At 37.1% G+C, this 22,773-nt stretch overlaps 1 pseudogene; it reads right to left on the minus strand.

Moving 5' to 3' along the window:
* Positions 1-1,558: 1,558 nt before the first annotated feature.
* On the minus strand, positions 1,559-3,176 carry LOC110209229 (YTH domain-containing family protein 2 pseudogene; annotated as a pseudogene).
* Between the last annotated feature and the right edge of the window lie 19,597 nt (positions 3,177-22,773).

The raw sequence follows: 22,773 nt of genomic DNA on the forward strand, positions 1-22,773 counted from the left end.
TAAGGTTTTACTTTTCCAGATTAATTTCTCTTCTTACCACATTATTTCTGTAAATGATCTCATCAGCTCCCAAGGTTTCAATTATCATCCCTACACAGATAAGCCATAGATCTATATATATGCAGCCTTGAAAACTCCTCTGAAATCTGTACTCACATGAAGTCAAGTCAACAAGAATTTGTTAAGTTCTTAGTATGTGCCAGACATTATGCTAGGGACTGGGAATACAGCTATAAGAAAGAAAGAAAAACATTCCCTGCCTTCAAGGAGTTTACATTCTCATAGTGGAAAACCACACATAAAAAAGAACTTTAATGGGGGAAGGGGTGGCAATGGTGGTGAAGTCCAAAGAATGGAAGTCCCTTTGAACGGAAGTTTCAGGAGTATCTCACCTAAATGAGAAGGACATGGTGGGGGTATGGGGAGAAGGTAGTTAAGTCATGGTAATAAAGTAGTCTCATCACCATCTTCCTATTGGTCACTTTGAACTAGAAGTCCTACGGCCATCTCAAAAACAATATACCCCAAATATGTTCAAAACAACATTCATTACCTTTTCTAAGAAATCCATCCATCCCTCTTTCAAATCTCCTTATTATTTGTACCACCATCATGCTCATCATGCAGGTTGGTATCCGTTTTGATTCTTCATGTTACTTTACCTCATAAATCTAAAAATCTAATTAGTTATTCTCTGTCTGTCTGTCTCCTCTCTCTCTCTCTCTCTCTTTGATACTCAACAGCATCTCATGTTTGTTATAGAATAGTGATTAAAGGTAAAAAAAAAATCAATGCCCTCTCCCCACTGACCAAACAAGAAACTGAGGAAACATTCACCACACATTTTATATTTTTCTCTTCCAAAATGCATTTTCTATAAATGAGTTTTTACCACTATTCTTAATTTTGAAATAAAATTAATCCTGATTTAATCTATATAATGTATGAGAACAGAACATTTCTTAGAACTCCTAGCACTTTACTTTGAGTAACAAAAGGTCAAAGAAAATGGACCATTTTTAGAGACAGAAGCTTGGGTAACAATGTGCTTGATTCTTCTAGACAAAATTTCTTCATAAAATGTTCTTGCACTTAAGAAAGAAAACAAACATCTATTTCGGGGGGTGGATGTCCAAACCCTTCACAATTCAGTGTTCCAAATAGAAATGTGAAAATGGTGAGGAGGAAAGAACTTAAAAATTATAGGGGGGAAAAAAACTATGTCACTTACAGACCTTAAAATGTGAAAAAAAGTTAAAAAAAACCCCAAAAGTACAGCATTATGTTTTGAAATCATAAGCAAAGACAAGATAAAGGGGATATTTTTATGTAAAAAATCTAGAGAATTTTTTAAAAATTTCTCTTTTCCCCATTCTTGTTAAGTCCTATGTCTTTTGTGAAATTCCAATACTTTGAACTGTAAGCGTGCAATTGTTTCTTTGAATTCAATGAAATTAAGGGGGGAAAGTCCTAATTCTTTCAAAGGTTATTTCTCTTCTCTCTCTCTGAAAGATATTCAAGTACAACCATTGCTACAGTCCTTACAGGAAAGCTGCCTTTATTTGACATGATCTTGGTCTTCTTTTTTAACATTTTCCTTCTTTTGGTATTTCTCATAGCGTGAGAAATTGTCAAAAATGGGGATGGTGTGTTTGAAGCCGGCAGTAATTTCCAACACCTGCTTAGCATTTTCTAGGGGCACTTCCTGGGTGTTTCCAGAGTTGGTCATTGATTTATTTTCATTGTTCTGCAACTGGCTATCAGGAATGTCCTTCACCAAAATCCAACTAACCCCTAACTCCCTTTCATTTGTCCTGGGACCTCATACTCACATATGTATTGTAGTTCACAGCAGATTTTATTTATGTTATGCCACAGAAGTGTTCACTACTCCTGATACCAAAAAGTAAGTAGTTGGTGCATTTCCCATTCATAGAGTGATAAGCAGCATACAGACTCTTATGGCCATGTTTGATACTATACCAGATATTATATTTAATGGAATTATGGGCATTGTCCTCAGAGTAAATCTTGATGATGAAAACTCAGCCATGTTTCAGATTCCAGTCAAAATCCTTAGGATTATAATTGTCGAAGGACCTATGATTTCTCCAAATGTTTATAGATTTCCTTACCCTGTTACCTACCATGCACCCCATTATGCCCAAATCCATTGCCATGGTTCTGAGGTACTATTACTCACAGGAAGGTTGGGCTGCTTGTCATTTGCAAAAAAAGTTGGGTAGGCTGGGATGATAGTGGTGGAGGAGAGGCTACAGCTGTTACCCTGCTGCCACCTGCACCCTGGTGACTGTTGTTTATCTGCTGACCTACAGGCCAAGATGATACTTGTGTTGATGGCTAACCAATATTTTGAACCAAAAGAAGCTTCTATTATAAGACCTTTGTTATCTCAAGTTCCAATATCCATGTTATATTTTATTAGGGCCAATGAAAAACCTGAGCCTACAATGACATTCTTGGTCTTCAGCTAGAGCTATTGTTTTGCAGGCTTACTAGCAATATCAGCCCATGATATTGGTTTGGTAAGAGCAGTGGTGACTAGTGGCAAACTATTAAATGCCACCAAGTTACTGGCAATGGAACCACTGCCAACTGCAGAGCTGCCAACTTTTGGAACTACTGCTAATAACATCTGTGCTGCCCATCTTCAGTTATTTAATATCTTAGGCTATAGTACTCAGGGTTTGTTGGCAAAAGCTGATTTCACCAATCCTGGATCTACCTAAGAAACCAGATACACAACCATAATTGCCATTTTATCCAAAGCTTTAAGTAGACTGTCCCTGAGAAAAGCTATTCCCCCAAGCTAAGAAGTCACTGCCACTGAGAAAGAAATCAAAACCATGCTAACAAAGAAATGGAGTGTTGCCTAGAACCCCTGGTTATCCAAATGTAACACCTCATAAGAAGTGGGGGTCTCCATTGCTCAGATATCCAAAAGATGTTAAGTAGGGCATGTAGAACAGGCGGCCTAGCCAAAGAAGAGGAGAAGCCTACTGAAGGACTATGGTGGCTTCGTAGGTAAGAGTCTGACATGTTTGGATTGCACTGTTGGGCCTTGCCTGTGGATTCAAGCATGGTTCAAAATCATTATTTAATCTTTCCTTCTGATGCACAGATCCATTTCTTTTTGTTTTTACTTTATTGACTTGACCTTTCCATCATTGCTGGCCAATATGACTCAGTCATTTTGACTACTATAAATAGACAAATTAAAAATAAAGTGTATATGAAAAAAGACACTATCTGCATCCAGAGAAAGAACTGATAAATAGAAGTGTATATAGAATATTTTCACATATATATGCATGCATGTGTATATACATATATACATGCATAAAACATGCATATACACATATATACATATACATACACACTCACATATATATATATATATATATATATGTATATACTTGTTTGTGTCTAATGGTAGTCATTTCTAGGGTGGTAGAGCAGAGGGAAGAAAAAAAGAAAAAATAAATTTACACAATAACTTATATTTGGAGGGAATAGCAAGCTATATATGGTAGATTTGCAGTTTCATGTGCAATTATCTTTTCTTATTGTGCCATGTTATAGAAATGCTTATTTTGTTCCTTAAATTGAAAACAATTGTTAAAAAATGGCTTGTGGATTCCAGATCCTCAGTGTGGCAGGAATAGCAGATGGCCCCAGTGGGAGTGAGAGTGGAGAGTTGTAATGGTTTTGTCCCTGACACTTTCAGTTGCCATGTCTTTTTAACTCTGCCTCTCTCTCTGTCCCCTTCTCTCCACTTACAGAGCCACCTCTCTAATTCAAGAACTCATTACTTCTTGCTCTTAATTGATCTCCCTAACTCAAGTCTCTCACCCATCCTCCGAAGAGCTGCTAAAATGATATTCCAAAGCACAATTCTGACCAGGTCACTTCCCTGCTCAATAACTTCTAGTGACTCACCATTTCCTCTAGGATCAAATGGCTATGAAACTTCACAATGTGGCTCTAATCTTCCTTCCTTGGCTTATTAAAGTACTTTGCTTCATTTATTCCAGCCAGATTGGCACTCCTGCTGTTCCTCATGCACGACCTTTCATCTTCCGCTTCTATGTCTTTGCCAAGGCTGTCCTGTCATGCATTTCATATTCTTCCTTGCCTCTGAGAATTTCATTTACCTAAATCTTAGTTCAAAATGTCACTTTCTACCTAAGGCCTTCCTTCATCTCCCCATCTGCTATTACCTCGCTTCCTATTCATTCATTCATTCAATAAACATTTATTGAATGACTACTGTGTGCCAGGCACTATTCTAAGCAGTACAGATATAGAAAGAGGCAAGACAATTCCCACACTAGGTTGTATTTATTTTGCATAGATTTGATATATTTTTGTGTATGTATACACTTTGTCTCCCCAAAAAGAATTTAAGTTGTTAGCTCACTGAGAGCAGGAATTACTTCATGTTTTCTTTTGTAATTCTAGGGCATAGGGATATGTCTCACATATAATTAGTCTAAATAAATGCTTGTTGAAGGTTGGAAGATCAGTCTTCATCTCCTCCCATTCTTGGTAATGTTCAGCTGTGCAATTCTTGGCAGCTGAAACCTTCTAGATATTTGAATAGGGAGGTATTGGTTGAATTAGCTGCCTCTCTCCGAACTGGAGCCTGCCAATATTGGAATGTTTTTCAGTGGTTCACAGATTGGAATTGACAAATTTCTAACACAGCAGAGGGCAAGACCCTTTGATTCAATATCACAGATCCCAAGAAGAGAAATGCATTTCTTCATTTAATTGGGGTCATTTTCTCTTCTATCTATATTGACTACTTGTACTGCCAGAGCTCTCCAAATAAAAAAGGTATTGTTTTATCATTGCTGATAGAACACAAAGATGACTACAAGATCTAATTTAACCAAAATACTAATTAGGGATTTGAGTCATCGAGCACTTGATCTTGTTTCCAGTCTTTTTTGCTTACTAGGTTGCAACCGGAACAAAAACACATGCTATATGCCATTTCTAACTTCTTTTCTTTCCACCCTTAAAAAAAGTAGCCTCTTGAATTTGTTTCCATTTTTCCTTTTTACTATAAACTTTATCCTCCCCACTCCCAACACCAATAAAAAAGGGACCAACACCTTGTCCTGTTCCCTGGTTTCCTCTTTTTGCCCTCCTTTTCCCTTCCTCTCTGCTAAACAAGCACTGCTGGACTTAAGACAGGTATCGATTCAAATCCATCATAATCCTCTTTATAGGAATAATTGTGTGCTTTACATTTCTAGGATTATTGTTAAGGATTTATTTTTATTATATAGAGTCATTATTGATAGATTTGTGTATTGTTGAGCTAATTAATGATTCCCCTGATGTCCAAATGCTTGGTGTTCAATTGACAGGTATTTTCATTACCAAGCTAAGATTTCTCTGTAATATATATTCTGACAATCCCCATTAAGTACCTCTCTCTGTGTGTCTGCTGTTTCTCTCTGCATGTCTGTGTGTATCTCTCTCTCTGTCTCTCTTTCTCTGTCTCTTTCTGTTTCTGTCTCTGACTCACTATCTCTCTTTCCCTCTCTTTCTGTGTCTCTCTGTCTTTTTGTGTGTGTCTGTGTGTATCTCTCTGTGTCGTGTGTGTGTGTGTGTGTGTGTGTGTGTGTGTGTGTGTGTGTGTATCCCTGTGTCTCTCTGTCTCTGTCTCTGTCTCTCCCCTCTGGGTAGTTATTTGATGTGTTTAGCTTCACTGTTACATGAAAACCAAGAGAGAAGATCCACAAAATTGTTAAATCCAACTAACTTTGGTATATATTGAACTCAAGAGCTGGTGAAAGTAGAGTTCTTTCCATCCCAGAAGAATCATTAAGAGCTTCCACTGGTTATTACAATTGTTGGACAGGTGGTCAAAACATATGCAGTGGAGCATAGACTCTAGCAGGTTCTATCAGCATGAAAAAGTTTCTGCTTACATACCTTTCAGTTGTTCATAGCTCACACAGAGGTCCATACTAGCTAAACTTTGAGAGCCTTGTCAGCATGTTGGCTGCAATGTAATTCAGTTTTGTTTTTTCACACAAATTCTCAAAAACCATCTATTTATGTCATTTCATCTCTCTGGGCCTCAGTTTCTTCATCTATAAAAAGGGAGGTTAGACTAAAGGCCCTCTGAGGTCCCTCCCAAATCTAAAGCTATAATTTTATGGTTCTTCTAGGTCATAAAGTGGTTGGGATCTGGGTTAGTAAGGAAGTACTAACACTGATGAAATCCCAAATCCTTAAAGTATTAAACTGTGGGAAGCTACCGAGAGCTTATGTTACTCTCCCTTGTTGGGAACACTTCCCCATAAATATGTATTATTTGTTTAAGGGAACAGTTTGTAAATGCCTATCATGTGTGATATTAATATGTATTATATATCACATAATTGTGGAAAGACTAGAATTCCATGTTTCCTCATGTTTAGGGATATTGTTTTCCCTAAAAGGCAACAAAAATGTCCCTAAGACCCAATAAACCCCTGTTTCCCTTGACACAGCTTCCTAGTCAGCTAGGAGCATACAAAATCACACATAGAGTTGGGGCTTCTCCAAATTGGTAGATGTCTGAAGAACATCTACCATAAGTCAGCTTATCCTCACCTCCTGAAAAGGTATTTTTATACCACTTTATCTTTGCTACATATTCTTACTATGTTGGGCTAAATAAACTTCCTTTTGTTAACTGTTCAATGAATGAGGAGTGTCTCATTTTGTCCTGAAATCAAAACTAATCTAAAAGGGTTCCTATATGGGGCCCACTCCTAACACCAATTCACTTTTGGTTCCTGGAGAGGGGTAAGGAAGGGAATATAATGTGTATAATCTAGTAAAGTGGATAAAACAGGTAAATACATTCAATTCAAGCCACAAATGTTTACTACGTTCAAGGTACTTCAATGGGGCAATCAAAAACAACGAAAACAACAACAACAAAAAAGTTGGTTTTTGTTTGTTTTTGCCAATCCTCAAGGTACTTACATTCTATGGGGCAGATGCAACAGGTACACAGGTAAGTAAATACTACATGATTTCAGCAGGGAAAAAGAATAACACCAGCTCTGCAGGAATAAAGACCATCAGAGAAAAAGCAAAGAAGCACTAGATAATGTATCTGATTCAAGAAACAATTGATAGACCAATCTGACTGGAACCCAAAGTATATAAAGGGAAACAGTATCATCTAACTAGAAAAAAAGGCTCCAGATTGTAGAGAGCTTTAAATGCCAGGCGGAGGCATTTGCACTTTATTTTATGGAGCCACTGAGGATTTTTGAGAAAGAGAGTACCATTATTTAAACTGTATCTTAGGAATATTAATTTGGCAGTTGTATGGAAGATAGAAAGAGTAATTATGAGGATATCATAATAGTTCAGTGACCAGGTGAAAAAATAGGAGAAGGAAGTAGAACAGTAGTTATATGAATGAAGAGAATAGGATAGATGAGAAAGAAACTAGATACCAAATCATAAAGAACTGGTAATAGTTTGCCAATATGGAGATTAAAGAATCAACAAGGATCATGAAACTGCTGATAAATAGTAAATAAACGCAAAAGAATTAGACTATGTAAGGGTGCCTGTTTTGGGCCCACCCCTAACATAGGGGTAAGGAGAAGGATGTAATGAAAATGGTCTACTAGAGTGGATAAGACCGGCACACACATTCAATTTGATCTAACAAGCATTTCAAGGCACTGGGGAATAAAAAAGAAGCAAAATAAATAAATAAACAAAGGAAGAAACAAACAAATGAATGAATGAAGAAACAAATAAATAAGGAAGTATATGAAAGGACAAAGTTCTGTAGAGTTAGAAGAGAGCAGGCTCATGTGCAGTTGTGGTTATCAGGCAAGGCTAGATGGACGAAATCAGTATCATAAACTTAAGAGGAAAACTAACCTTAATATTAAATGGGTAAAAGATAGATTATGAATAACACACACAAACAACATGAACAAGGAGGTAGAGTAGTAAAATAGAAAGAAGTCTGGGTTGACTAATAGAATGTAAGCTCCTTGAGGGCAAGTATTTCTTACTTTTTGTGTTTATATATGTAGCACTTAGCTCCAAGATTGGTACATAATCAGTATTTAATAAAATGTTTTTTCATTCAATCAATCAATCAGGTTCTACTGACCACATTTCACCATTAGACCTAGGGAAATTTCCATTGGTTCTCACTTTTCCATTTGAGATATTCCATATTTCAAATTACACTACTTTCCTTGGTGGCTGAGGAAATAAGTAATCTCAGAAGACCAAGATGCCTCTGTCTTCACTCATAGTAGAATATATAGACTCTATCTTTCTAACAAGGAATTAATTGAATTGTGACCATTGGAACTGACTTTTCTCTGGATTACCTTTGCATGATAAGCACAATTAACTTCAGAGTACTCTGGAATAAAGAAATTATTCTCAAGCCAAGATGGCAGAGGAAGCAGTAAATCACTATGGCTCTACCACATTCACCTCCAAACAACCATAAAATAGCACCCCAGAAAAAATCCTGGAATAGTGGAGACAGTGGAAAGAAGCATGGAACAAAGGATGGAACAGTCTTTCAGCCTGGCAGACTTGGAGGATTGGCAAGAAAAGTCCATCTCACTTGGGTTAAAGGGAGCTCATTCCAGGAGAGGAAGCATCCCAACAAATCAGCAGCAAGTCCCACCTCAGCAAACCAGAGGGAGATCCTAAGCCCCAGTGTGGTAGAGCAAGCAAATACTAACATGTGCCTTCAGCATGGCCCCCAGCGGGTGGCAAATGGACCTCCACATGCTTTGTGGTAACCCAGGGTTGACAAAAGTCTTCCAGTGGCCATACCTCGATTGAATCTCAGTGTGGCCCAGGGCAAACAGGTACTCTTCAGGGGCTGGTTCCTCCATGTGTTTCCATGCAGCCCCGGGGAAAACACAGAAAAACTCCACCAGGTATCAGCACATGCCAGACATCACCACCAGCACCAGCACCAGCACCAGCACTAAGTTGCCAGACCCCTACAGCCTCCAGCAACCCCAGCCACCCACCACCTCACCACCTCAATACAGTACCAGGTATGAGGATCCATCATGGGCCTCAGGGCAACAGCAGTGCCACACCAGGTATATAGCCAGTACCTGCAGCCACTGGCACAAGAAGCCTGAGACAGAGCCCCTTCCACCCTGGGATCAAAGATCAAATTTAAAAGAAAGGAAAAAAGGCCAAAAAAAAAAAGATGAGCAAAAAATCAAACAAAGACTCTGATCAGAGAAAGTTATTATGGTGACAAGGAAGACCAAGACACAAACTCAGAAGAGGACAACAATGTCAAAAGACCTATGGGCAAAACCCCAAAGAAAAATAGGAAGTGGTCTCATTTGCCACCCACTGGGGATTACACTGAAGACACAAGAAAGAACTCATGGAAGAGCTCAAAAAGGAGCTTAAAAAATCATATAAGAGAGGTAGAAGAAAAATTGGGAAAAGAAATGAGAGTGATGCAAGGGAATTATGAAAAAAGACTCAACAGCTTGGAAAAGTGCTTGAAAAGTAGAACTGGCCAAAAGGAAAAGAAGATACAAAAATCCACTGAAAAAAAAACTTCCTAAAAAGTACAATTGGCCAAATGGAAAAGAAAGTACAAAAGCTAATTGAGGAAAACAGCACCTTAAAAGTTAGAATTGGGAAAATGGAAGCCAATGACTCTATGAGACATTATGAATCAATCAAACAAATCAAAAGAATGGAAAAAATGGAAGAAAATATAAAATATCTCATGGGGAAAACAACTGATTTGGAAAATAGATTGAGGAGAGACAATATCAGAATGATTGGACTACCTGAAAGCCATAATCAAAATAAGGACCTTGACAGCATCTTTCAAGAAATTATCAAGGAAAACTGCCCAGATGTCCTAGAACGAGGGTAAAATAGGCATTGAAAGAATCTACCAATCCCTCAGAAAAGAAAAATCTAAAAATAAAAACTCCAAGGAACATTATAGCCAAATAATCAGGTCAAGGAAAAAATACTACAAGTGTCCAGAAAGTAACAATTCAAATATGCAGGAGTCACAATCAGGATCAGATAGGACTTGGCAGCTGCAACATTAAGGGATCAGCAGTCATGGAACAGGATATTCCAAAGGGTAAAGAAGCTAGGACTACAACCAAGAATCACTAAAATGGCAAAATTAGGCATAATACAAGGAAAAAATGGTCATTCAGTACAATAGAAGAATTTCAAGCCTTCATAGGGAGAAGAGCAGAACTGAACCAAAAATTTGACCTCCAATATCAAGACCCAAGAGAAGCACAAACAGGCAAAAAGGGAAAAGAAAACATAAGTGATTTAATAGAATTAACTGTTTACATTGCTACATGGGAAGATGATACTTATAACTCTTAAAAATGGTATCACTAGCAGTACAGACAGAAGGAATATACGTAGACAAGGGGTATTGGTATAAGGCGAATTTAACATTAAAAAAAATAAGGGATGAGAAAGAGGAGTACAATGGGTGCAGAAGGAAGGGAAAGGCTGAATGGGCTAAATTATCTCACATAAAGAGTCAAGAAAGACCCATTACAGTAGAGGGAAAGATGGGACAGGTAGCAGTGGGTATTACTTACACCTTACTTTCATCAGTATTGACTCAAAGAAGGAATGATATACACAGTTGATTGAATATAGAAATTTATCTTACCTGACAGAAAAATAGGAGAGGAGGAGATTAAGTAAAGGAGGGGATGGGGACTGACAGAATGGAGGGCAGGGGCTGGTGGTAGACAGAAGGAAAACACTGATGAGGTGGGAAAGGGTGAAAGGAGAGAGAGGACAAACAGGAGGAAGAATAGGATGGAGGAAAATGCACAGGTAGCAACCATAACTGTGAATGTGAATGGGATGAACTCTCCCATACAATGGAAGCAGATAGCAGAGCGGATCAAAAACCACAATGCTACCATCTGTTGCTTATAAGAAACACACTTGAAGCAGAGAGACATACATGGAGTAAAGGTAAGGGGCTGGAGCAGAATCTACCATACTTCAGCTGAAGTAAAAACAAAATGCAAGGTTAGTAATCCTGATCTGAGACAAAGTAAAAACAAAAATAGACCTAATTAAAAGAGATAAGGAAGGAAACTACATCTTGCTAAAAGGTACGGTAGACAATAAAGCAAACAAATTAGAAGAGCAAGGAATAGTCTACTTGTCAGATCTATGGGGAAGGGAAGAATTCATGACAAAAGAAGAGATAGACAGCATTACAAAACATATAATAGATAATTTTAATCATATTAAGTTGAAAGGCTTTTGTGCAAACAAAACCAATGCAACAGAGATTAGAAGAAAAGCAAAAAACTGGGAAACAATCTTTGTAGCAAACATCTCTGATAAAGTCCTCATTTCTCAAATATATAAAGAACTGAGTCAAATTTATGAGAATAAAAACCATTCCCCAACTGATACATGGTCAAAGCATATGGAGATGCAATTTTCAGATGAAGAAACCAATTATATCTATAATTGCTCTGAAAAAATGAAAATGAAAATGAAATGAAGAAATTGCTCTGAATAAGTTTTGAGTAGAGAATTACAAATTAATACAGCTCTGAAATACCCCCTCACACCAATCAGATTGGCTAATATGGCAAAAATTTTAAAAAAAGAAAAAGGAAAAGGAAAATGACAAATGTTAGAGAGGATGTGAGAAAATTGGGACTTGAATGCATTGTTGGCAGAGTTGAGAACCTACCCAACATTCTGGAGATCAGTTTGGAACTGTGTCCAAAGGGCAACCAAACTGTGCACGCCCTTGATCCAGCAATACCACTACTAGGTATGATCCCCAAGAGGTCATAAAAAAGGGAAAATATTTATAGCAGCCCTATCGTTGTGGCAAAATATTTGAAATTGAGGAGATGCTCATCAATCAGGGAATGGCTGAACAAGCTGTGGTATGTGAATGTCATGGAATACTACTGTAAAATAAGAGATGATGAACAGGCTGATTTCAGAAAAAAACTGGAAAGACTTGTAAAAACTGATGCAAAGTGAAATAAGTAGAACACAGGAAAGCACTGTACACAGTATCAGCAACATTGTGTGACGATCAGCTCTGAATGATTCAGTTTTTCTCAGCAACACAAGACAAGTTCAAAGGACTCACAAAGGAAAACACTATCCATATCCAAATAAAGAACTGATGGACTCTGAATGCAGATTGAAGCATTTTTTTCACTTTATTTTTTCTCATGTTTTTTTTCCTTTTGATCTATTTCTTCTTCCACAACTGTGATGAATATGGAACTATGTTTTACATGATAGCACATGTATAAACTATATCAACCATTTTCTACCATTTTCAAAAGAGGGGAGACAGGGAATTGAGGGAGAAAGTTTTGGAATTCAAAATCTTGTAAAAATGAATGCTGAATTTGTAAGGTCTGATGCTGAGTGAAGTGAGCAGAAACAGGAGAATGTTGTACACAGTAACAGCCACATTGTGCAATGACTAACATTGATAGACTTAACCCTTCTCAGCAGTACAAGGATCTAAGACATCTCCAAAGGCCTCATGATGGAATATGCTATCCACATCCAAAGAAAGAACTATGGAGTTTGAATGCAGATCAAAGCATGCTATCTGCTATTTTTTTCTTCTGTTATGTTTTGTTTCCTCTTTCTGGTGGTTTGTTCTATTGGTTCCAGTTCTTACTTACAATATCAGTAATATGAAAGCATGTTTAATAGGAATGTATATGTACAGCTTATATCAGATTGCATGCTGTCTTGGGGAGGGAGGTGGGGAGGGAGGTAGGGAGGGAGGGGGAGAAAAATTTAAAACTCAAAAGCTTATGGAAGTGATGGCTAAAAATTTAAAATTAATTAATCAAAAAAGAAAAGAAAAAATGAATGCTAAAAATTTTGTTGATATGAATTGTGGAGGAAAAATAAAATACTATTTAAAGTTTAAAAAAAAGAAATTAATCTTTATGGCACTTTAAAGGAATCTCTCTTTTCATTTGGACTTAGCACATTTATTTCCAATCACACTGAGTACTCCCTTTTTATATTTGGAGTGCCTCTGTTCTAAAAGGTAAATCTCTTGACTTCAGGAAATGAGTTTATATCAGGAATACAATTTTTATGAGTGAATCAAATGTGAAACTACCCTGCTGTACCCACCACAGGCTACTAGTCTAAATTTCTGGGCTGAAAGAGGATGTTTTCATAGACAAATGGTATTTGATTACTATTCATGATAATTAGTGATTATTAGGAAATATGTTTCAGGGTTCAAAATACACCTCTTCATTTAATGTTACTGTATCCAAACATTAATACCTTTAATGGAACTAATGGGGTTGGTATCTCTGTAGTGTTCAGACTTGAATTGCCAGACTAGTGAATAAAGAAAAGTAAATAGAATTAACCATGCCTCAAAGATCCAACAACAGCTATAATTAACTCAGATTTGCTATTTAAGAAAGCACAAACATCCACAGATAAACTGTTCTATCACTGATATGGAAATCAATCTCTGCCCTGTTACAAATGTATCCTTTTCAGGAAGGAGGGATCTTAAGTGCTTTCTTGTATCATTTTTTTGAAGACAACTAGCATCTATCAAATATTGGAGTCTCAAATCACTGCTTACTAATACATAAAAACTAATTTTCCTATTCTCTGCATTTTAATGGTGAACTAATTCTCTCTCTCTCATCTGTTTTTGCTTCTGTCTGTATCTCTCTATCTCTTTATGTCTCTGTCTCTTCCTGTCTCTGTCACTGTCTCTCTTTACCTGTCTCTCTGTCTTTTTGTTTTTCTTAGTCTGTCTCTCCATTTTTATCTCTGTCAGTCTCTTTGTCTCTCTCTTTGTATCCTCCCTATCACTATTTCTCTCTTTCTGTTTCTATCATTCAGTCTGTGTGTGTGTGTGTGTGCGTGTGTATGTGTCTGTATCTCTGACTCTACATATCTCTCTGTTTCTGTCTCTGTCCCTGTCTCTCTCTTATCCACTCCTTTCTTTGCCACTATGGAAGGTGGTTGCTGCTGTTTTTTAATGAGTTGATAGTTATTTTGTTTCAACAATCAAATCAACTTTATACTGTATGGAGCAGTAATTAGAGACAGTTACCAGTACTTAAAAAAAAGACACTGAGTGTTCGTTCAAAATAATTCAAATTAATTTAAAATTAATGGGCACTCCTACCTAAATAATTAATCATTTTTCTAAAGTTTCCTCATTGAATTATACAGTGTTGCTGTGAATACTATAATAAACATTCCTGAAGCTTCAAAGGAAAAATGAAGCAGCAGTGGTATTTTTATTTTTATCCCTAATTATATAATGTCATAGGTATGTATAGAATTATACATTGGGCTGTGCTCTATACAGCAGACAGCAAAGAAAGATTTTTGCCTTGAGGGGATTACAATATAAATGCACACAGGAGACACATGAGACAATGCACACCGATAAAATACAATATGAGCAATATAGAGTGGTGAGGGGTTATTGTAGCTGAAATGCTTTCAAGAACAGATGGGTTTTTAGGAGGTTTTTGAGAAAGAGAGTGAGCAGGCTTGCTAAACATTAATAGAGAAACTGCTTCAAGCAATGCAGGGAGGATATAAAATTGGACACTTGGGAGGAATTATGAGTTTCAACCTCACTCCCCCTTCATTGCTAGGGTGTTTCACCTCATGTGTCAGTCTTTTGGCAACCAGAGAGAGATCTCATGCATGAGAAAGGCTGTTAGTATAAGTGATTTCATAGGAATATTAGAGTTGGACAAGACCTTGGAAATCATCTAAACCACCCCTTCATTATATAGATGAAGAAATGGAAGCACAGAAGTTGAATGATTTGCTCATGGTCACACAACTATGAAGTGACATCGCCAATATTTGAACACAGACCTTTTAGGAGCTGGTACTACATGGAAGTGGTCAAAGGATTAGTTGATAGGCTTTGGGAGTAGGAAGGAGGATATCTGAACACAAATCCAAGGATAGAAATGGGTATGGTATAAAGCTTCATTATGAAGAAAAAAGTAAGAAAGTTTCAATACAGGCCAAAGAAGTTTTATGTTGAGTGTTTCAATACACAAATGAGACAGTAGACAGTCATTGCCTTCAAAGAGTTTACCTGTTTACATTCCAGCTGGAGAAAAACAGTGTGGTCACACATAAGTAAATATGGGATATAAAAAATAAAATAAAATAAAATAAACATGAAGTTATTGTAGCAGATGATAGTTGGAGTGTAAACAACCAGGAAAATGGGTCTCTTGAAGGAGGTGTCACTTAACTTGAGGCCTGAAGGGAGCTCAAGTGACCAAAAGACAGAAGTAAGAAAGAGCATTCAAGTCATGGGAGATTTGTTGGAAAAGCATGGAGATGGCAGATAAAATTTCACGTGCAGGGAACAGTGAATGGACCATTTTAGCTAAGCATAGAATGCATGAGAGGAGCAATCTATAATCAATCTGAAGTCATCATAATTGAATTGTTTCTTTCTGGCTGCTTTCAGTGTTTTTTCCTTGACCTGGGAACTCTGGAATTTAGTTATAATATTCCTTGGAGTTTTCATTTTAGGATCTCTTTCAGGAGGTGATCAGTGGATTCTTTCCATTTCTATTTTGCCCTCTGGTTCTAGAATATCAGGGCAGCTTTCTTTGATAATTTCTTGAAAGATGATACCTAGGTTCTTTTTTTGCTCATGGCTTTTAGGTAGTCCAATAATTCTTAAATTATCTCTCCTAAATCTATTTTCCAAATTCAGCTGTTTTTCCAATGAGATATTTCACATTGTCTTCCATTTTTTTCATTCTTTTGGTTTTCTTTTATTGTTGATTTCTTATAAAGTCATTAGCTTCCATTTGCTCAATTCTAATTTTGAAGGTATTATTTTCTTCAGTGTGCTTTTGTACCTCCTTTTCCATTTGGCCGATTCTACTTTCTTAAAATTTTAAACTAAAAATTAACTAATTTATTTTTAGTTTTCAAAATTCCCTTCCATAACCTTTTGGTTTTTCAATTTTCTCCCCTTCCCTCCCTTCCCCTCTCTCCAAGATGTTGTGCAATCTGATATAAGCTCTACATATACATTCATATTAAACATTTTTGCATTAGTCATGTTGTAAAGAAGTATTAGAACAAATGGGAGGAACCATGAGAAAGAGGAAACAAAACAAAACAAAACAAAGAGATCAAATGGTATGCTTCAATCTGCATTCAGAGTCCACAGTTCTTTCTTTGGATGTGGATAGCATTTTCCATCATGAGTCTTTTGGAGTTGTCTTAGATCCTTGCACTGATGAGAAGAGCCAAGTCTGTGAAAGTTAGTCATTGCTCAATGTGGCTGTTACTGTGAACAGTGTTCTTCTGGTTCTGCTCAGTTTACTCAGCATCACCTCATATAAGTCTTTCCAGGTTTTTCTGAAGTCTGCCTACTACTCATCATTTCTTATAGCACAGTAGTATTCCATTACTTTCGTAATTTGTTCAGCTACAACCTGTTCAGCCATTTCCCAATTAATGAGCATCTCCTTAGTTTCCAATTCTCATCCACCACAAAAAGAGCTGCTATAAATAATTTTGTACAGGTGGGTCTTTTCCCAGTTTTTTGTCTTTTTGGGGTACAGATATAAAAGTGGTATTACTGGGTTAAAGGGTATGTATAGTTTTGTAGCTCTTTGGGCATAGTTCCAAATTGCTCTCCAGAATGGTTGGATCAGTTCACAACTCCACCAATTATACTTTTTAAGGAATCTTTTTCTTCAGTGAATTATTGTGCCTCTTTTTCCATTTGGCAAATTCTGCTTTTTAAGGTATTCTTCTCCTCATTGGCTTTTTGTACCTTTTTAACCTTTTAGCTTAGTCTGTTTTCTAAGGTGTTATTTTCTTCTGTATTTTTTTGTGTGTCTCTTTTACCAAGCTGTTTACTTGTTTTTCATGATTTTCTTGCATCACTCTCATTTCTCTTCCCAATTTTTCTTCTATCTCTTACTTGATTTTCAAAATGCTGTTTGAACTCTTCCATGACCTGAGACCAATTTTTCTTGGAGGCTTTGGATGAAGGAGCTTTGACTTTTTATCTTCTTTTGAGTGATCACCATAATAACTTTCTATGGTCAGATTTTTTTTTCTGCTATTTGTTCAATTTCCCAGTCTATTACTTGACTTTTAACTCTGTTAAAGTAGGATTCTGCTTCCCAGGTGGAGGGTGCGCTGTCCCAAGCTTCAGGGGTTTTGTGCAGCTGTTTTCATAGATACTTCTAGGGACCTCTAGGTTTTCAGTTCTTCCAAGGCGGTATGATCTAAGGAGAGGTGTTCGGCCTGTGCTCTTGTCTATGAATGACCACAAACACTCTTTTTGGCTCTGGAATTGGGAAGGGGGTTCCCCTTCCACTGTGGCAGCAAATTCTGGTATGCTAGTTCTCCTCCTGGTCATGGGACTGCCACCCAGTACTGTGACCCAGATCAGAATATGGGCAAAGCAACAGAGTCCTGCCTCAGTGCTAGCAAAGAGACCTCTGTAATCACCTTCTGACCAGTTGTTCGACCCCCTTATCATCTATGGGCTGAGAGGTCTGGAAGCAGCCACTGCCACTGCTTTATTCAGGCAACCCCAATGCCTGCTCCTGGTTTACTGGGCCTGGGTCTGTGCTAGCATGGCCTGCACTAGACTGTGCTCCCACTCACTGAAGTGTGACAGACCTTTCCTGCTGACCTAATTTGTCTTTGGCATCTATGAACTGAGAGGTCTGGGAACCTGACAATGCTGCCACTGATTGATTCACCAGGAGGCCTGCTCCTGGTTTGCTGGGGCTTTGCTGGCATAGCCTGTGCTAGATTGCTCTTCTCTCTTACCTGGTGCAACATACCTTTCCTGACAACCCTCTAAGTTGTCTTGGGCTACAAAATTGTTTCACTCCATCTTTTTGTTGATTTTGCTGCTCTAGAATATTTTAGAGTAATTATTTAAAGGGATTTGGAGGGATTTGGGGGAGAACTCAGGGGAGTCTCTGCCTTTACTCTGCCATTTTGGCTCTGCCCACTTGTCTCTAATCTATATGTAGTTGTCTTAAGGGGAATTGGGAGTCACTGAAGCTTCTTCAGCAGGAGAGTGACTTAATAGACCGGTTGAAAGAAGTATGGTACAGTGGATAGCACTAGATTTGGAGCCAAAGGGCCTGAGTTCAAATCCTAACTGTCACTACCTGTGTATCTTAACCAAATTTCTTTACCCTTCTGGGATTCAGTTTCATTAATTGTAAAAACAAAGCATTTTCTCTGGAGGCAGAGGATGTCAGTTCAAAATGTCTTTCTGATAAAGTTTGTCATGCCTCGGTGACCTTGGTCAAGTCACTCAATTTCCATAGTTTCAATTTGCTCCACTGTAAAATTAGAAGGCTGAACTAAATGGCCACAGAGATCCCTTCCAGCCCTATATAATGCTTGCATGTTTATGAAGCACTTTTTCCACATCAAACCAAAGAAATAGGTGGTGAAATTCTATTAATTCCCAATTTAAAATATGAGAAAACTGAGGCTTATTGAAGTTGTAAGGATTTCCTTTCAAGATGCTAGTAATAAGTGTCAAAGGTGAGATTCAAACTCAAATCTCCTGCCTCCAAATTCTGTGCTCTTCCTGCCACACTACCCTAGAGAATTAGAAGAAAAGAGTCTTTCCAATTTCATGGAACTTAGCTCAAAACAAGAGCAATTAATATTTAATTTTTGGTGACTGAATTCAGTTGAATTATCTTTTTGATCATGGGATTAGTTATAATAGATAGCTTAGGCTGAGACAGTTGCATACACAGGAAGAATAGGAGTATGATTAGAGAAATGCTACATTCCCTTCTTTCCCTACGAACAAATAAACAAAAATGATAGCTTCCCTTTCCTTCAATATCAACAATTCAATAATTTTAAAAAGAATTAATTTGAGATAAATACTATCCTTGCCCTGCAAATGTAAATATTTGGGAACATTTTACATTCCTGAGAAAGTCCCAAGACTTTCTCCCTGATAAGAATAGTCAACATTAGGCACCAGGACATTGTGGTACAAAGATGGTAGAGTAAGGCCTCCTAAAGGAAAAGCAAGGCAGTCCTAGGATAAATTTCATTCTGTCCCCAGTTTTGCTTGTAGCTGGCACTAGCTAAATGAGTTGGGTAACCTTGGAAACCAAGGCCTTGATGGATAGAAGTGGAGAAAAAAAAATTATTACGGCCCAATATTTGGCATGAAGTTCTGAGTCACAGACCAAAGACACAAATAGATGAGTTTTATTAGAGCATAAGATTGAAAGTTCTCATTTTACAATTGCTGCAGAATAAGATAGTCCCCTTAATAAATTTTGAACCATTTCTTTCTTAGAAGTAACATGAGTTGCACAATTTTCTTACAATCCAAAAATTCTTTTTTAAAAAAATTCATTTCATTCTTAAAAGCCCTACTCAGTTATTGATATTTTGTGAAATTTGATGGTATTAAAGATAACTGACCAAAGATCTCTCATATTAGGCCTTTTCATACTTCAGAAATCACTTAGTAAAGCATTTCTTAACCAGCAATCTATGAACTTAAAAAAACCCAACAACTTATAACTGCATTCTGATATAATTGGTTTTCTTTGCATTTTCTACATATTTTATTTTATTCATTTTAAAACATCCTCAAGTGTCCACAGAAATGAAACAATAAAGCAATGAAACATTGGACTGCCAAAGGAATCCCTGGTCTGGTTAAACCTTGTTGCAGAGAAGGAAACCGAGGCTAGAGAGGTAAAAATGAATTGTCCATGATCATCCCCAGAAATTCATGAAAGAGCCTAAACAAAATTCCAGGCTTCAGACTTCCTCTTTGGGACCCTTTCTACCATACTGCATTTACAAAGATCAGCTCTTTGGGGGCTTTTGCTTGTACTCAGCTGTACTCCACATATTATTTCACATCAAAGATGTCACCTGATTTTCATTTTGAGATGGTAAAGTATTTGCACATATTAACTTGTTCTTTCCTTCAGGGCACAAGCATGGTTTTGATTTGCTTAGTCTGAGCATTATAAAAAAAATCTAGGTTGTCACACATCTAGGTAATCAATCAATCAAATAAATATTTATTGAATGTCTATACTATGTTCAAGGAATTGTGCTAAGTGTTTTAGGGAATGTTTAAAAGAAAGTATAAAACACAGTCCCTTCCATGAGAAGTTGGTAATCTAGTTGGGGAAATGAGACTAAAAGAAATAAAAAATAGGAAAGAATGAAAGATATTATATAATAAATGCCAAATGACTGGTAAAAAAAAAAGAAAATATGCTATAGGATTTTGAAGGAAGGAAAGGTCGTTTTCAACTGTAATGGTCAGGGAAGAGTTCATGAAAAGGGACAACATTTGAGCTGTGCTTTGAAGAAGAGTTTTTAATTAGATTAGCAAAGGGAAAAGAGGAAGTCTTACCATGAAGGGAGATTAGCAGACAAAGGTACTAGAGCAATAAAGTACAAAGTGTATTTAAGAATATGAAAGTTTAATTCTCTGCCACATGTAAGTTTTATGTGGGCATTTATAGGTGAGACTGGAAGGCTAGATGGGGCCACAACACAGAGGCCTTGAACACTGGCCTAAATAGTTTGTACTTCATTCATTATACAAAAAGGCATTTGTGTGAAAGTTAGAAATGAAAACAGCAATAATATAGAGCAGGTGAAATGGATGTATGAATTAGTATTAAGCTCTCTGCAAATATGAAGCAAAGGCAGCTGGGTGGCACAGTGAATAGAGTGCTGGGCCTAGAGTCGGGAAGATTCCTCTGTATGAGTTCAAATCTCGCCTCAGACACTTACTAGCTATATAATCCTGGCTAAGTCACTTAAGCCTGTTTGCCTCAATTTCCCTATCTGCAAAATGAGCTGGAGAAGAAAATGGCAAATCACTGCAGTATCTTTGCCAAAAAAAAAAATCCCTAATGGGGTCATGAAAAGTTGGACACAATTGAAAAATGGCTAAACAACAAAACCATATAGTATTCTAAATATATGAACACAAAGTTTAACATCAAAGGAACACATGTTGCAGAGCACAACTACTGTCCTTTACCATGTGCAGATATTTAATATGAGAATTTTTCAAAGTTTGAGTTATTTTAATATTCAGTTATATATGTTACAAGCATCTAAATCAAGCTGGACAGGACCTTAGAGGTCATCCAATCCAATCCTTCCCTCTCCCTTCTTTCACAGATGAAGACAGTGAAGCCCAGAGAGTTTAAGTGACCAATATCTCCCAGATGGGAAGTGACAGACCTAGGATAAGAGTAAAGTTCTACTTGCTTGAAATCCAACATTGCTTCCTCTATAACACCATATATTAAATATTAGTGATGATAAATTAAGGTGAGGCAAGATGAGAGGAGAATATTATTAACTTTCTTCTGCTTACAATTGATCAGATGAATTTGTTTGATTCTCTTAAAGGACCCTAGGAATTAAGATAATAAGAAACCTTAGAAATCATCTATTCCAACATCCTAATTTGAAAAATAAAGGAAAGGGAAATAGTTACCCCAAGGTCACAGACATATGTCACAGAGCTGCGATTTCATCCTGGGTTATCTTTGATTGCAAATAGCTGCTTTTTCTACTACTATATCACCAAAGTGTTTCATATATTTGGGCTACAGTTTGTCTTTTTAATTATTGTAAAATCTCTTTTCAAAATAAAGTTTAATATCCATTAGGCCACAAATTCAGCTAGGCAGCTGGAAAATACACAACTGCATGCCATAAGTATTTGAAAATAAGTCACCTACAATGTGTGTGGTAACATTTTTTCTAATGCTTTTTAATTTAGCAATATAATAGTTTCTACTCCTAAGGGTAGTACAATGAGGTAATTCTTAGTTATGTATTCAGAACTAAAGGCAAAGCACAGAAGTTGGTTAAGGTTAATTACCTCAATGTATGGCCCCCCCAGTGAAGGGGATTATAGTTATTAAAACAGTGCACCTAGGGGTTTAGGACTATGGTAAAAGATTTTATATTCACACCAAAGGTTGCTAAAATCCATTATAATCTTTATGATAATAATAACAACAATAATAGCTATTATTATTCTAAATGGTACTTGTATAGTACCACTTTTCTATTTCATCATGATTTGTAACACTTAATCTACATACTCCTTTTATCAAGTATGTTACAGCCCATATATGGGCAGGTACTTCTTCTCAGAGAGATTGGACTTTCTATAAATATTCCCTATGCCCTGAACAAAATTTGGAGATGAATTTATGACCATTCAAAGACATTTGGAGGATCAGTATATTCTGAAAGGATATTTTCAAGGCAAATACAAAACTACCTCTGACTTGCAAAAATCTAATCTAAAATGTATTGGTCAGGGATTGGTCCAAACCTATAATTTCATGGGTCTCTCCAGAGAAACAGTGGAAAGGTCACTAGATTTGGAGTCTGGGGACTTTGGTTTGATTTCCAGCTCTGTATCTCACAGCCTGTGGGAAAGGGAAAGTCATTTGATCTCTCTGGAAATCTTTTTGAGAGGCAGAGTAGTCTTCCAGGGTTCAAGTGCTGCCTCCGAAATGTATTGACTATATGACTCTGGGATCCTTCTAGATCCCCCCAGGAGCTCCCTATACCAATGAAATCACAATCCAGGGTACATCTCTCAGGGAAGTTGTACCCACCCCTCCCTGAAGTTATCCAATAGAACATACA

The sequence above is a fragment of the Phascolarctos cinereus genome, unplaced genomic scaffold (assembly GCF_003287225.1).
Source record: "Phascolarctos cinereus isolate Bilbo 61053 unplaced genomic scaffold, phaCin_HiC Scaffold_7;HRSCAF=346, whole genome shotgun sequence".
Taxonomy (NCBI): Eukaryota; Metazoa; Chordata; class Mammalia; order Diprotodontia; family Phascolarctidae; genus Phascolarctos; species Phascolarctos cinereus.